The sequence below is a fragment of the Hylobates moloch genome, unplaced genomic scaffold (genome assembly GCF_009828535.3).
Source record: "Hylobates moloch isolate HMO894 unplaced genomic scaffold, HMol_V3 SCAFFOLD_2, whole genome shotgun sequence".
Classification (NCBI taxonomy): domain Eukaryota; kingdom Metazoa; phylum Chordata; class Mammalia; order Primates; family Hylobatidae; genus Hylobates; species Hylobates moloch.
Window position 1 is genome coordinate 93,456,298 of NW_026652277.1, and position 17,067 is coordinate 93,473,364.

General features: G+C 38.1%; 1 protein-coding gene across 8 annotated transcripts in view; it reads right to left on the reverse strand.

The window, feature by feature from the left end:
- The window catches only part of FAM135A (family with sequence similarity 135 member A), a 155,701-nt gene that overhangs the window by 120,693 nt on the left and 17,941 nt on the right, over positions 1 to 17,067 (reverse strand). Inside the window, exon 1 of one of the 8 annotated variants that reach the window (XM_058435310.1) lies at positions 9,470 to 9,676. The exons of the other annotated variants lie outside the window; for them this stretch is intronic. The gene's annotated coding sequence lies outside the window, so the exon portion shown is untranslated. Of the gene's footprint in view, positions 1 to 9,469; positions 9,677 to 17,067 lie in introns of those variants that run through there. 8 annotated transcript variants of the gene reach the window in all.

Here is a 17,067-nt window from a genome sequence, read left to right on the forward strand (position 1 = left end):
ATACAATACTAAAATTTGTATGGGACCACAAAATACTGTGAATAGTCAAAGCAATCTTGAGCAAAAAGAACAAAGTGGCCAGACATGGTGGCTCACACCTGTAATTCCAACACTTTGGGAGGCCAAGGCAGGTGGATCACTTGAAGTCAGGAGTTCAAGACCTGCCTGGCCAACATGGTGAAACCCTGTCTCTACTAAAAAGACAAAAAATTAGCCAGGCCTGGTGGCATGTGCCTGTGGTCCCAGCTACTAGGGAGGCTGAGGCATGAGAATTGCTTGAATCTAGGAGGTAGAGTTTGCAGTGAGCTGAGATCACACCACTGTACTAACAGCCTGAGAGACAGAGTGAGACTCTGACTCAAAAAAAAAAAAAAAAAAACTAAAAGGGTCACACTCCCTGAGTTCAAAATAATATATTTCCAAGCAATTGTAATCAAAACAGCATGGTACTGGCATAAAAACAAACACCTCAACCAATGCAACAGGACAGAATTCCAGAAATAAACCCACCCATTTATTGTCAGTTTGTTTTTGACAAAGGTGCCAAGAATACACAATGAAGAAAGGACAGTTTCTTCAATAAATGGTGTGGGGAAAAGTGGATATCCTCAGGCAGAAGAGTGAAATTAGATCCTTATCTCATACCATATAAAAAATCGACTCAAATGGATTAAAGATTTATACATAAGACCTGAAACCGTAAAAACCACTAGAAGAAAACACAAGGGGAAAGCTCCATCACATTGTTCTGAGCTATGATTTCTTGGATACAACCCCAAAAGCATAGGCAACAAAAGCAAACATAGACAAATAAGATTATGCCAAATTAAAAAGCTTCTGCAGAGCAAAAGAAACAATTAACAGAGTGAAGAAACAACCCACAGATTGGGAAAAAAATGTTTAAATATTTGCAAACCATACATCTGATAAGGAACTAATATCCAAAATACATAAGGAATTCAAACAACTCAACTTCAAGAAAACAAATAACCAAATTAAAAAATGGGCAAAGTGCATGAATAAACATTTCTCAAAAGAAGACATATGAATGGCTAACAGATATGTAAAAAATGCTCAACATCTCCATTTCTCAGGGAAATGCAAATCAATACCATAAGAATCACCCACATCCGTTAGAATGGCTATTATCAAAAAGAAAACAGAAAAGATAGTGTTGGTGAGGATGTGGAGAAAAAGGAATCATTGCACACTATTGGTGAGAATGTAAATTAGCACAGCCATTATGGAAAACATTATAGAGGTTCTTCAAAAAACTAAAAATAGAGTTACCATATGATCCAGCAATTCCACTACTGGCTATATATTTACAGAACTGAAATCAGTATATTAGAAAGATACCTGCCCTCCCATGTTCACTGCAGCATTATTCACAATAGCTAAGATAATGGAAGCAACCTTAGTGTTTATCAATGGATGACTAGATAATGAATAGCAAAAGTAGTATGTATATATATACAACAGAATACTACACATAACCTTAAAAAATAAGAAAATTCTGTCATTTGCAACAACATGAATGAACCTGGAGGGCATTATGCGAAGTGAAATAAGCCAGGCACAGAAAGACAAATAATGTATAATGTCACTTATATGTAGAATCTAAAAATCTTGAACTCACAGAAGTAGAGAATAGAATGATATTTACCAGAAGCTGGGAGTTGGGGGTTGGGAAAAGAGGAGATGTTAGTCAAAGAGTACAAAGTTGCAGCTGGACAGGAGTAGTAAGTTTTAGTGATCTATTGCACTGCATGGTGACCACAGTTAATAATAATGTATTGTATATCTCAGAATTCCTAAAAGAACAGATTTAAAATGTTCTCACCACAAAAAAAGTAGGTGAGGTGATAAATACGTTAATTAGCAAGATTTAATACATATATCCAAACATTACATTGTACTGCATATATACAATTTTTAAATTGTCAAAAAATTTTTTAAAATATGAAAAGAGAGCCAACTCTCTGTTAGAATGTATCAGGGAAAGCCCATTCTATATTAACCATTTTGAGCGAAGAAACCTGTTGGGAACAGGCCTCCCAAAATCTGGCCATTAAACTGGCTCCAAAACTGGCCATTAACAAAATCTCTGCAGCAATGTGACATGTGATGGCCATAACACCCACACTGGAAGGTTGTGGGTTTACCAGAATGAGGGCAAGAAACACCTGGCCCACCCAGGGTGGAAAACTGCTTAAAGGCATTCTTACACCACAAACAATAGCATGAGCGATCTGTGCCTTAAGGACATGCTCCTGCTGCAGATAACTAGCCCAACCCATCCCTTTATTTCGGCCCATCCCTTTGTTTCCCATAAGGGATACTTTTAGTTAATCTAATATCTATAGAAACAATGCTAATGACTGGCTTGCTGTTAATAAATACGTGGGTAAATCTTTGTTCGGGGCTCTCAGCTCTGAAGGCTGTGAGAACCCTGATTTCCCACTCCACACCTCTATATTTCTGTGTGTGTGTCTTTAATTCCTCTAGCACTGCTGGGTTAGGGTCTCCCCAACCGAGCTGGTCTTGGCAAGTGGCGTCCATCATGGGGGCTCGAATCCAGGTAGAAGGGTCGCTGGAGCAACGGCTGGAGAACGTGGAACTAAGCTGGAGGACACTCGAGTACTCTTAAAGCCATCCCATGGTGAGTAAGAAGGGGAGCTCGGAAGCATCAGGGTAACAATGGCACAAGTGTGGGCTCTGATTCGTTCCACCTTGGAATATTTTCACACTAATGATGAGGAGGAAGGAGAGTACAACGAAGTAAAAGAAGAGGTTACAGAGCAGGTTTGTTTGCCAGCTAAAGCAGCAAAGGAGGGAGAGGTTCATGTCTACCCTTCTGCATCCCCTCATTATTATTTTAAAGAAAAAGAGTGGCCTGACCCTCCAGATCTTTCTTTTCCAGAGGACACTGGGCGAAAAGTAGTTGCCCCAGTGACTGTTCGAGCAGCGCCTCGAATGACCGCTCTTAGTTTTATTCAGGTAGGAATTCAGCAAGCTAGATGAGAGGGTGATTTAGAGGCTTGGCAGTTCCCTGTTAGAATACACCCCCCCACAGATCAACAGGGAAATATTATAGCTACATTTGAGTCTTTTCCTTTTAAATTCGGGAAAGCACATTTAGTTGATTATATCAAGGCCTGAGATGGTATCAGAGGTAATCTGCATAAGGCTACTCTGCTAGCACAGACAATAGCAGGACTGAGTGGATAAAGGAAATACTCCATTTCCTGGAGCTTGTCTTAACTGTGGGAAGCATGGTCATACTAAAAAAGAATGTAGAAAAAATCAGCGAGTCAGGCTGCCAGATAGGTGAAAAAAGAAAACTGCTGAGTCTGAAATATGTCCAAAATGTAAAAAAGGAAAACATTGGGCTAGTCAGTGTCACAATGGGAACCCGATTTCGGGAAACGCCATGAGGGGCCCGTCCCGGGCCCCATTCCAAACTGGGGCATTTCCAGCTCAGACCATTCCCTCACCCCTGTACAATGTCTGTCTCCCACCACAGCCAGTAGTGCCACAGTAGATTTATGCTGCACAAAAGCTGTGAGCCTTCTGCCTGGGGAACCCCTGCAAAAGGTCCCAATAGGAGTCTGTGGACCCTTGCCAGCGGGGACGACAGGATTACTTCTAGGCAGGTCTTGTTTAAATTTAAAAGGGGTACAAATACATACAGGAGTCATTGATTCAGATTACGATGGGGAAATTCAAATTGTTATATCTACTTCTGTTCCCTGGAAAGCAGAGCCAGGAGTGCGAATAGCACAGCTCCTGATTGTGCCATATGTGGGAATGGGAAAAAGTGAAACTAAACAAACAGGAGGATTTGGAAGCACAAATAAACAAGGCAAAGGCAGCTTACTGGGTAAATCAAATTACTGATAAACGTCATACCTGTGAAATAACTATTCAGGGAAAGAAATTTAAAGGTTTGGTAGACACAGGAGTGGACATTTCAGTCATTTCTCTACAGCACTGACTGTCCACGTGGCCAATTCAACCTGCTCAATTTAACATAGTTGGAATTGGTAAAGCCCCTGAAGTATATCAAAGTGGTTATATTTTGCATTGTGAAGGGCCCGATGGACAACCTGGGACTATCCAACCAATTATAACTTCTGTACCTATAAATTTATGGAGGAGAGATTTATTACAACAATGAGGAGCACAAGTTCTAATTCCAGAACAATTATATAGCCCTCAAAGTCAACATATGATGCATGAAATGGGGTATGTCCCTGATATGGGACTAGAAAAAAATCTGCAAGGTTGGAAAACCTGTCACAATGAGTAATTTAATGGTACCTATGATAGCGGTGATCACCACTGCCATGAGTATTCCTTCAACAAGGGCTGACACAGAGAACAATTATCCTTATTGGGCATATTTATCAATCTTGGTTGGTAATAATGCCTTAATGTAATCACTCTATGACGCAGTTACACATGCTTTCTGATCTCAGTATTTACAATAAATCTGCTCCTATAATCAAGGCATTCCACCCTCAAAAACCTTTCTGTAAACAAAATTGAACCTGGCCAGAAAAAAATGAACTTACTTGTTTAGAAAGATTGCATTGCAGAACAGGCAGAGATGCTGCACAACGATTCCTATGGAATCATTATTGATTGATCCCCTAAGGGGATGTTTAGCTTGAATTGCACCTCTCAGTCTGCGTGCCACAGTCACACTATGTTCAGATGGTCTGAACAAAACGGTCAGATGGTAGAAATGATAAGAAATATGGCAAGAGTTCCTACTATCTGGAATCATGGCGGTATAGTGGCACCTCAATCTCAAATTATATGGCCTGTTGTAGAAGCTAAACATTAAGGATTTGTGGAAACTATTAATGGCTCTTAATAAGATCAAAATTTGGGAAAGAATAAAAAAAGCATCTAGAAGGACACTCCACAAACTTGTCTTTGGATATTGCAAAATTAAAAGAACAAATATTTAAAGCATCCCAGGCACACCTGACCTTAATGCCAGGAACTGGAGTGCTTGAAGGAGCTGCAGACAGATTAGCAGCTAGTAACCCATTAAAATGGATAAAAACACTTGGAAGCTGTGTCATTTCAATGATGATTGTGCTTTTAATCTGTGTTGTTTGTCTCTGTATAGTCTGCAGATGCAGATCCTGACTCCCACAAGTAGCTCACCGTGACAAAGCTGCCTTTGCTTTTATCACTTTGCAAATCAAATAAGGGGGACATGTTGGGAACAGCCCCCCCAGCCCCCCTCAGAATCTGGCCATTAAACTGGCCCCGAAACTGGCCATAAACAAAATCTCTGCAGCATTGTGACATGTTCATGATGGCCGTAACGCCCATGCTGGAAGGTTGTGGGTTTACTGGAATGAGGGCAAGGAACATCCGGCCCACCCAGGGTGGAAAACCGCTTAAAAAGTGTTCTTAAACCACAAACAATAGCATGAGCAATCCGTGCCTTAAGGACATGTTCCTGCTGCAGATAACTAGCCAAACCCATTCCTTTATTTTGGCCCATCCCTTTGTTTCCCATAAGGGATACTTTTAGTTAATCTAATATCTATAGAAACAATGCTAATGACTGGCTTGCTGTTAATAAACACGTGGGTAAATCTTTGTTTGGGGCTCTCAGCTCTGAAGGCTGTGAGATCCCTGATTTCCCACTCCACACCTCTGTATTTTTGTGTGTGTCTTTAATTCCTCTAGCGCTGCTGGGTTAGGGTCTCCCTGACCGAGCTGGTCTTGGCAGAAACCGTATCTAAATATTCCATACCAATGATCAACAGCTTTCTTAAAGGGCTTGACAATAAATACATTTTTACTCTGTGGGCCACAGTCTCTGTTGTGACTACTCATTCCTGCTGCTGAGCAAAAGCAGCCATAAACAAAGTAAGTAAATGGGCGTGGCTGGGTTTGGTCCAGTAATAAGCCAGATTTGGTCCAAAGGCTGCAGTTTTCCCATCCCTGTTTATGTATTCCCACAATTAGCACCATGATAGTATCTCACCTAACATTAGATGAAAAAATATGTCTTTAGTTAAAGAATATGCACACTATGATTTGCTTTCTAATTAGATTTTCTGGTAATTATAATTTTAAAATAGAACATGGAAGGATAAAAAACAGAAAAAGTAAAATGCTTTTAAAGCAGCCTATCATAAAATGTGTGATCACTGATTCTGCAGAATGTTATAAGATGCTATGTCAATAAAGTGTTAAAAATTTTTTTAATCTCCACATTTAATGTATACTACTAGAACGTCATATAGTAATTTACATTCCCTGAATACCATTTGTTCATCACTTATTGAAGATCTATGTGATAAGTGTTAGAAATACAGCAAAAGAAACACTAAAAGCAAATATACACATTATTTTAAATAAAGTTCATCTGATATTTATGAAAGCAGTCTACTACTGTAAATACATTTTTAATTAAAATTATTGCTACTTTAAAAGATATAAAATTTTTTAGATAAATAAATTTTTTTCTTTTATTCTTTCTCTTATTGAGACAGGTCTCACTCTGTCACCCAGGCTGAAGTACAGTGGTGCAACCATGGCTCACTGCAGCCTCGACTTCCTGGACTTAAGCAATCCTCCTGTCTCAGCCTCCCGAGTAGCTTGAACCCACAGGTGTACCAGGTTATCTTTTTTTTCTTTTTTTTGAGAGAGACTCACTCTGTTACCCAGGCTGGAGTGTAGTGGCATGATCTCTGCTCAATGCAACTGTACCACCCAGGTTCAAGCAATTCTCATGCCTCAGCCCCTGGAGTAGCTGGGATTACAGGCATGTGCCACCAAGCCTGGCTAATTTTTGTATTTTTAGCAGAGACAGGGTTTCACCATATTGGCCAGGCTAGTCTCAAACTCCTGATCTGAAGTGATCTGCCTGCCTCCCTCCCAAAGTGCTGGGATTATAGGCGTGAGCCACTGCACCCAGCCCCAAAATTTAAAATGTGGATAAGTTAGCTATTTTTAAAAACAAAATATGAAGTAAGAGATTAAAAAAATTCAAAAATCAAAGAATAAAACACTTCCATTTTAAGAGCTGTGGTAGGCTAGGTTATTCAGAACAACCTCTTGCTAAAATATAATGTCAGGTAAAGTATTAAAAAGTATATCTGTAAAATTACTGAAAAGCTGACAAGATAGTATGGAATTACCAAGGAAAATTTAAAGGAAGGCAAAATTATAGTGAATTAGGCAAAGCAATTAAGCTGCTTTTGTTCTGAGGCCATCTGTTGATATATTCCAGAAAACCTTAACTGAGAAGAAAATTGAGATGAAAAAGACCAATCAACCAATAGAAAGATGAAAAAAAGGTATGATTAAACAGTTTACAGAAAAAGAAATGCAAATGACTCTAAATATGCAAAAAGAGTTCAATTTCACTTATAATTTTAAAAACTATAAATTTCCACTACAAAAATATATCCATTCTCAACTATCAGACTGACAGAAATCCAACAATTTAACAAAATATAGTCAGTCTTCATTCAACAACAGGAATACATTCTGAGAAAGGCATCCTTAGATTGATTTCGCCACTGTGCGAACAATATAGTGTACTTACACAAACCTGCTGGTTATACTACACATATAGACTATATCATATAGCCCATTGCTGCTAAGCTACAAATCTGCAGCATATGTTACTGTACTGCATACTGCAGGCAATTATAACACAATAGTAGGTATCTGTGTATCTAAACATAGAAAAAGTAATGTATTGCACTATGAGGTTACCAAAGGTACTACCATCACGAGGTGATGGGAATTTTCCACCTCCATTATAATCTTATGGGACTCCTGTCATATTTGCGGTCTGTCACTGACCAAAATGTAGTTAAAAGGCACATGGGTGTAATATGGTGGCAAGCATATGGGCAAACAGGAATTCTACCACAGCACTAGTGAGATCAAAAAATGGCACAACCCCATATGGAATGTAATTTGGCAAAAAAAAGAGCAAAAACAAGTGTCATTTACCCTTTGCCTTAACATCCCACTTTTAAGAAGATATCCCAAAGATAATCTGGCAAAAATACTAAATGATATATGCAGATTGTAGTATTAATTGCAATAGCAACTGCAATATTGTAGTATTAACTACAATGGGAAAATGGAAGACAAAAACAAAATGTCCAACAGGGGACTGGTTGAATAAACTATGGTACAACTATACAATCGTGTAAAATGCAGTTGTAACAGGGAATGTGAAATATCTCTTAGATTTTTGTAAATTTAAATTTGGTGGTTTAAAGGTTTGATTATGCACTTCCTATAGCACTGTATCAAAGGACATATAATGTCTGGCTGTCTCTTTTTTTTTGTGATATGATGGATTCAGGTGTTTACCACCCGAATACTAATCACTCACACTTAGAGGAGGGACCTCTAAGATATACTTTTAAACAACAAAAGCAGGATACAGAGTGTATGTATCCTATGCTACCTTTGTGTAAGATGGAAGGGTATGACTATATATTTATTTGCCTCTATTTTCAAAAGAAAAAAATAAAAGGATATACCAAAAACTAATAAAAATAAAATGGTTACCTATGAGATGAGGAGAAAGAAGGGACAGGGATCAAAACAAGATCTATCTCAATATAGTGGACTTTACAGAGTTTTGACTTTGGACCCATGTAAATTTTTTATATAATTACAAAACAAAGAAAACGTTAATCCCTAAACAACCCTAAAACAAATAAACTTTATGTGTATCTACTTGATTGCAATTCCACAGAGAATTACTTCAAGTGATTTTTAAAACACAGTATTTTGACTGCTTATTCCTCATGGGATATATCTTGGCAAAAAAAACACACACACACACAAAAAAAACCAAGAAGAAATTTTAAATATTTATGGTCTTGGTGGTAATGTCGTTAGTATTATTTTGAAACTATTCTATATAGAAATGTCCACACACATACATAAAGTAAGTAATGATCTACATTACTAGGAACCAAGATTTTTGCTATAAGTAAAAAAACAGACAAACATAAAATTAAAAAAGTAAAATCCTTGTAAACTTAAACTGGAATTGGAAATATCAGTATACATTAATGATGTATTTTCCTTGTAAAAATGTATTTGTGGTGGAGCATGGTGACTCATGCCTGTAATCCCGGCACTTTGGGAGGTCAAGGCAGGTGGATCACGAGGTCAGGAGCACGGGACTAGCCTGGCCAACATGGTGACACCCCATCTCTACTAAAAATACAAAAATTAGCCAGGCGTGGTAGTGGGCGCCTGTTATCCCAGCTACTCGGGAGGCTGAGGCAGGAGAATCACTTGAACCCAGGAGACAGAGGTTGCAGTGAGCCAAGACGGCGCCAATGCACTCTGGCCTGGCTGACAGAGTGAGACTCCATCTCAAAAAAAAAAAAAAAAGTATTTGCTAATGCTGTTAACTGAAAGGACTTAGAAGAAATGACCCCAAAATGTGTACCTTTAGTATATGCATTATGATTTCTAAGTACTATTTCCTAATAAAAGGAACCAGGGCTCCTTGGCTGACTCCAGATCTGGATCAAAGAATGTACAAGAGTCTGCAACACCTAATCATAATAGAAAACAAGAAAACTATCAAACACTGCTTAGACTGTCCTGTGGGAAATTCAGAGAAACCAGCCTGAAGGGCTCCCTCTAAGCATCAGAAAGGATAGTGACACAATATTTTCTTTCTTTTTTGAGACAGGGTCTTACATTGCCACCCAGACTGGAGTACAGTGGCGTGATCTCAGCTTACAGCAATCTCCACCTCTGAGTCTCAAGCGATTCTCCCGTCTCAGCCTCCAGAGTAGCTGGGATTATAGGTGCGTGCCACCGGCTAATTTTTGCATTTTTAGTAGAGACGGGTTTTCACAGTGTTGGCCAGGCTGGTCTCAAACTCCTGACCTCAGGTGATCCACCTGCCTCGGCCTCCCAAAGTGCTGGGATAACAGATGTGAGCCACCGCACCCAGCTGACAGTGACACAATATTATCAGCAAATACGTTGAAAATCCATGACTTCATATTGGCACAAAACAAAAAGTGATTATATGTGTAATATGGTACGGCAACAACAAAATATTCTGAATACAAGTAACTAAGGAGAAATAATAAAACATTTATTATGTATTTTCTGTGTAAACTATATGTCAGAATAACCAAATAGTTAATGAGGCAAAATTCTTCACAGAATTCCAGCTAATAAATGCATAAGGAATAACAGAATTTGGATATCTCCATTTTTTTTTGAGACAGCTTTCCTGCAAACTTCTGAAGGTGTTGTTTCATTATTTCAGCATCTTAAGTAATACTAAGAAAAAGTTTGAGACCAGACTCTTATTTCTTTGTAGGTAAAATCTTTTAAAACTGAATACTTACAGAATTATTTTATTTTTTATATGTAAAAAAAGCTCTTATTGCCCAGGCTGGAGTGCAATGGTGCAATCTCAGCTCACTGCAACCTCTGCCTCCCAGGTTCAAGCAATTCTCCTGCTTCAGACTCCTGAGTAGCTGGGATTACAGGTGCCCACCACCATGCCCAGCTAATTTTTTGTATTTTTAGTAGAGATGGGGTTTCACCATGTTGGCCAGGCTGGTCTTGAACTCCTGACCTCAGGTGATCTACCCGCTTCAGCCTCTCAAAGTGCTGGGATTACAAGTGTGAGCCACCATGCCCAGCCCTGGATATCTCCATTTTATAACCTCTAGTAAAATAATGACTCTGGGTAAAGATCATCAATGGGTACCATCAATTAAGTGACAGGGAACTGTTTAATGGGTCCATTAGGTTGATACAACACCTGAATCAATCATATCACAAAAAAAGAGAAAACCAGAAATTACATGTCCTCTGATGCAATGCAATAGGAAGTACATAGCATCACCTGAGGATTCGTCTCAAAAACAATTGGAATTTAATCAATCCTTTAGATTAAACCATCAATTTTAAATTTTGGAAAATGTAAGAGACATACAAACCAAATGCCAGCTATGAATTTTGGGGTGAATATTGATTCAAACAAATAATTAAGAACACACTTATGAGATGACTGAGGGACTGTGTACACTAACTGGATTATTTGATATCAAGGAATTATTTTAAACATTTATTTAAGTACAATAATGATTTTACAAATATGTTGAAAACAGAAGTCCTTATCTGTTGGAGATACATACTGTAAAAACAGCTGGGGAGAACAACAGGTGAAATAGGAAGAAAAAACTTTGATAACTGAGGCTAGGTGATAGGTGTGCGCTTACTATACTTTTATGTTTGAAACTTTCCATTAAAGAAACAAAAGTTAGCTCTAGATTGGTAATGCCCTAAGAGCCTGGCAAAAGTGAATGTCCTCTTGAAGAATAAGCCTGAAATACTGGCAGAGATCAGAACATGAAACAAAAGACTATAGGAGAGCAAATGAAGAGCAGACATAGAAAATACAAAATATGAAATAATGAACATAATCACAAATAAATCAGCCATTACATTAAATATAAATGGATTAAATGTTCCACTTAAAACACAAAAAGTGCCCCAGAAAATGAAAAAGATAAATCCCATTATATGTTGTTTGCAATTAATATAGGATACAAGAAAAGAGAAAGGCTGAAAGTGAAATAATTAAAAAAGGTATATCTCGTAAATATTAACTAAAAGAAAGCTGATGTTATAATATTAATATTAGACAAAATAGTTCAAAGCAAAAAGCTACTAGGATATAATAAACAGGGTCTTTTCATAATGATAAAAGGTTGAATTCACTAAATACAATAGTCTCCCCTTACACTCAGGTGATAAACTCCAAGACCACCAGTGGAAGACTGAAACCTCAGATAGTACTGAACCTGACTGCCATCAATCAGAACATGTTTCTGGGTTCATGTCTCCCACCTACAAACTTAATAGCTTTTCCATCAGTTTTTTTTTTAGATCTTGCTCAGTCATCCAGGCTAGGCTGGTGCAATCATAGCTCATCGCAGCCTTCAACTCCTGGACTCAAGCGACTCTCCCACCTCTCAGCCTCCTGAGTAGCTGGGACTACAGGCAAGCACCACCATGTCCAGCTAGCTGTTTGTTTGTTTTTATAATTTTTTTGGTAGATAGGGCCTCACTATATTGTTGCCCAGGCCGGTCTCAAGCTCCTGGGTTCAAGAGATCCTCCCACCTCAGCTTCCCAAAGTACTGGGATTATAGGCATAAGCCCACCGTACCCTGCTGTCTTTTCCATCTTAAGCACTTATCATGCACTGTGGCTATAACTTGCAATTTGAGGTGCAGCAGCAAAACTAGCATGAATTTTTTTTCCTTCTTCACAACGTCACAGATAATTCATTCTTACCACAGATTTTAGCAACCTCTGCATAAGAGATTTTTTTTTTCCTAAAGTCGAGAACTTTCGACTTTTCCCTTAAGGGAAGCACTTTACAGCTTCTCTCTGGTGAATCCAAATTGCCAGCAACACTACTCTTGCACTCTTGGGCCACTATTAAATAACATAAGGGTTACCTGAAACAAGCACTGTGATACTATGACAGTTGATCTCATAACCAACACCAGGTACTAAGTGACTAATTGGCTGGTGGTATATGCAACATAGATATGCTGGACAAAAGAATGATTTTTGTCCTGAGAGAGACGAAGAGGGAAGTGTATGATTTCATCCTGCTATTCAGAATGGTGTGCAATTTAAAAACTATGAATTGTTTGTTTCTAGAATTTTCCATTTAATGTTTTCAGACTGAGGTGGACTGCGGGTAACTGAAACCACAGAAAGTAAAACTACTTAAGGGAGGATTACTGTAAGTATTTTAAATTTGTAGGCATTTATTTTCAAAATATGAGATATGTCTTTTATGAACAGAAAATTATTGGACTTAAATCCTGCAAGTCTGTCTTTGAACAAGATAGCTTAAATTTATGAGTTTTATAGTCAGAATGGTTTTGAATGTTTCTATTTGTCATTGTATTCTGTATTTTCTGTTTTTTGCTACTACTCCCTTTTTCCATTCTTCCTTTTGCTATGTTGACTCTGGCTGATTTGTTTCTTTTTTTCAATAACCACATATAATCTTTCATTTTATCAGACAGTAACTAAAAGTTTCTTGAAAAAATGAATATATGGTGTAAGTATCTACAGAAAGAATGATTATTTTTCTTGCTTTTTATGAAAGAAATTTCACAATTCTTCCATCATTCTCCTGTTCCATGTTTTATTAATAAACCTAGAGAAATAAAGCAACTCACTAATCTCTTCAAAATGGAAATTGTTTTTCAAAGAGCCTAACATTTACTTTTGTAAAATTTAGTTTTTTGACTTATTTCAATAACTTTAGCAAGTTTCAAAGCCTATTTTCTACAACTTCACTAATTCCGAGTTCTGAATTTTTACTCTCTCCCATCTTGCTCTGGAACATATCACAAGTAATCTATTCAGAATGAGTAAACAGAAAGTACATTTTCTGAGACTCTATTTTCTCATAGTATCTCCCTATTGTTACAAAAAGATAAAATACTTGGGTCACTACAACTTTCCTGCAAACTTCTGAAGATGTTGTTTCATTATTTTAGGATCTTAAGTAATACTAAGAAAAAGTTTGAGACCAGACTCTTATTTCTTTGTAGGTAAAATCTTTTAAAACTGAATACTTACAGAATTATTTAATTTTTTATATGTAAACTTTTATCCCAATATATTCTTTTAAAATCCATTCTTCAATTTTGCCAAGAAAACAACAAGCCCACTTGTTGTTTCCCCAAAAAAGGTCTTTATTAATATGAAGAAAGGTCTATACTTACTGTCTGATTATCTAGCCAATTTATTGGTTACCTCTTTGAGTACATATTGTTATTTACAGGTGGAACTCTAAGATCCATATGGATAGCCCCTGGGTTAAGTACTACTCAACCATAAGTAAATTTATCCTTATGCAAATTGTTTCATAAGTCACATATTGAAGTTACAGAGATGCAGAAAACTTTTCATTAATATAGAAACACAGTATTATATATATAGTTAATAAATATACAAATTTGTTTCATGTTTCTTTTCCCATTGAGGTTTGCCCCGCATTTAAGTCATGTCATTTATGTTTTGATTTTCATATAGACATTTCTCATAATAACACTTAGTCCTTTAAAGCTAGTTAATTGACAGCATTAAGTAAATACTAAATCTTTTTTGGTTTTCGGTAGTAGTTTTTTTTTTTTCACAGTTAATTTGATCTCCTCTATTTATTTATACTTTAAAAACATATGTGTTCAAAGCCAGTAATGGCAGATTGTTGGGATATTCAATTACTATTGGCCCCATCATTCACTGTTATGATCCATTATAATGATCCTTCAAAGAGTGCAGACATCCTTTCTCACCTAAAGAATGGTGAAACTAAAAACAAAATGAGTTTCCAGTTTTAAAAACAAAAAGAAGAATACACATTGGCAATTATGATTTTCACAACTATTTTTTTCATATCTCCAACATCAAATTATAAAATCTTCTAGAAAAGCAGAACTCACTAGCCTCTTAAATCCAATACCCTTGCACTCCATTTGTAAACTGCTGATTCAGACTAAATGTACCCCTATACCATAGCACAGATTAAAAAATGAGTAAAGGTCACAGCTAACATAACAAGAAATATTTATATTCCAATAGTTGACATAAATTGTTGTGAGAAAACAAATTGCAGAGTATAGAGAAGGTCTGATTCTTAAAACTGAGAAACCAATTAACTTCTTATCCAGTATTCTCAGTCCTTATCTCTTACTGAAGACAGACAATTTCAGACAGTTTTGAAGGCCTTATGAAAAATTTGAGGTAGTTTCTTGTGAGCGCCAATCACCAATGCTGAATCAGAAGTCCTCAATTCCTGAACTTTTTTTTTTCTTTTTTTTTGAGACACAATCTTGTTCTTGTCACCCAGGCTGGAGTGCAGTGGCATGATCTCAGCTCACTGCAACCTCTGCCTCCTGGGTTCAAGTGATTCTCCTGCCTCAGCCTCCCAAGTAGTTGGGACTACAGGCACCCACCACCATGGCTGGCTAATTTTTGTACTTTTAGTAGAGACGGGGTTTCACCAGGTTGGCCAGGTTGGTCTCAAACTCCTGACCTCAGGTGATCAGCCTGCTTCGGCCTCCCAAAGTGCTAGGATCACAGGGCGTGAGCCACCACACCCGGCGAATTCATGAACTTTAAGAATACAACACATACATGACATTATAGACAAGGAATCACTTTTTTCAAAAGTTGTAATCAGTTGGAATAAAACAAAATTCAGCTGAAAATTTCTGACTCTTAGCTGATAGTCCTTTTAAATCATACTACAAATCTTCCATAAGTTTAACAACCTCAGAATCATAAACAAAAGGGATTTAAGATAATTTTGTTAAAAATTGTGTTACAGGGTGTGGTGGCGCATGCCTGTAATCCCAGCTAATCAGGAGGCTGAGGCAGGAGAATTGCTTGATCTAGGGAGGTGGAGGTTGCGATGAGCCGAGATTGCACCACTGCACTCCAGCCTGGGCAACAAGAGCGAAACTCCATCTCAAAAAAACAAAAAACAAACAAAAAAAACTGTGTTGTATCAAACCTGGTTTACAGGGTTCTACAGGGGTTTTCCAAAAGGATTTAAGTGGCTCACGCTTGTAATCCCAGCACTTTGGGAGGCCGAGGTGGGCGGATCACGAGGTCAGGAGATCGAGACCACGGTGAAACCCCGTCTCTACTAAAAATACAAAAAATTAGCCGGGCGTGCTGGCGGGCGCCTGTAGTCCCAGCTACTCGGAGAGGCTGAGGCAGGAGAATGGCGTGAACCTGGGAGGCAGAGCTTGCAGTGAGCTGAGATTGCGCCACTGCACTCCAGCCTGGGCGACAGAGCAAGACTCTGTCTCAAAACATTGCCTGGGCGACAGAGCAAGACTCTGTCTCAAAAAAAAAAAAAAAAAAGGATTTAAGTTCCATGGTTTTGTGATGTTACTAAAATTTAAGAATGTAATTTCTAGGCCGGGTGCAGTCACTCACACCTGTAATCCCAGCACTTTGGGAGGCTGAGGAGGGCAGATCACCTAAGGTCAGGAGTTTGAGACCAGCCTGGCCAAGAGGGCAAAACACAACCTCTACTAAAAACATAACAATTAGCTGGGCGTGGTGGCAGGCACCTGTAATCCCAGCTATTCAGGAGGCTGAGACAGGCAGAACTGCTTGAACCCATAAGGTAGAGGTTGCAGTGAGTCAAGATCACGCCACTGCACTCCAGCCTGGGGAACAGAGTGATACTCCATCTTAAACACACACACACACACACACACATATGTACATATATAATTTCTAAATCTATATCCTTACTTTTCTCCATTTCCAAATCATAATACGTTCTTTGTAGTAGCTTATCTTATGACAAGGAAATGGTGGCAGTATATGATTAAGAAAAGTAGGCTGGGCGCGGTGGCTCACGCTTATAATCCCAGCACTTTGGGAGGCCGAGGCGGGCGGATCACGAGGTCAGGAGATCGAGACCACGGTGAAACCCTGTCTCTATTAAAAATACAAAAAAATTAGCAGGGCGTGGTGGCGGGCGCCTGTAGTCCCAGCTACTTGGAGAGGCTGAGGCAGGAGAATGGCGTGAACCTGGGAGGCGGAGCTTAAGGCGACACTCCGTCTAAAAAAAAAAAAAAAAAAAAAGAAAAGTAATAGTAGCTACAGGTATTCAATTAACTGTTCTATAGTAATCCAGATAAATAAAGAACAAAGTACCACTTTCAACTTCTGTCTCCAACAGTATTTTCCTCACTACTTAATTTATTAGTAGTAGCATGCTGGATTATTGACTGTTTCAACAATATGTGGAAACAAATCAAACTGATAACATTTCACTTGCAAAGTCTGATAAAAGATTAAAGCATAGCACTTTGTCAAAGTTCTTCTAAATATCTTCTAAATATTTGCCGCTTTTCAAAATGAACGAAACCCAACTCCATTCAAGATGCCATTGCTAATATTCTAAAGCTGTACTACTTCAAATGTGGAACACAGACTGGTGCATTTTTGTGAAATGG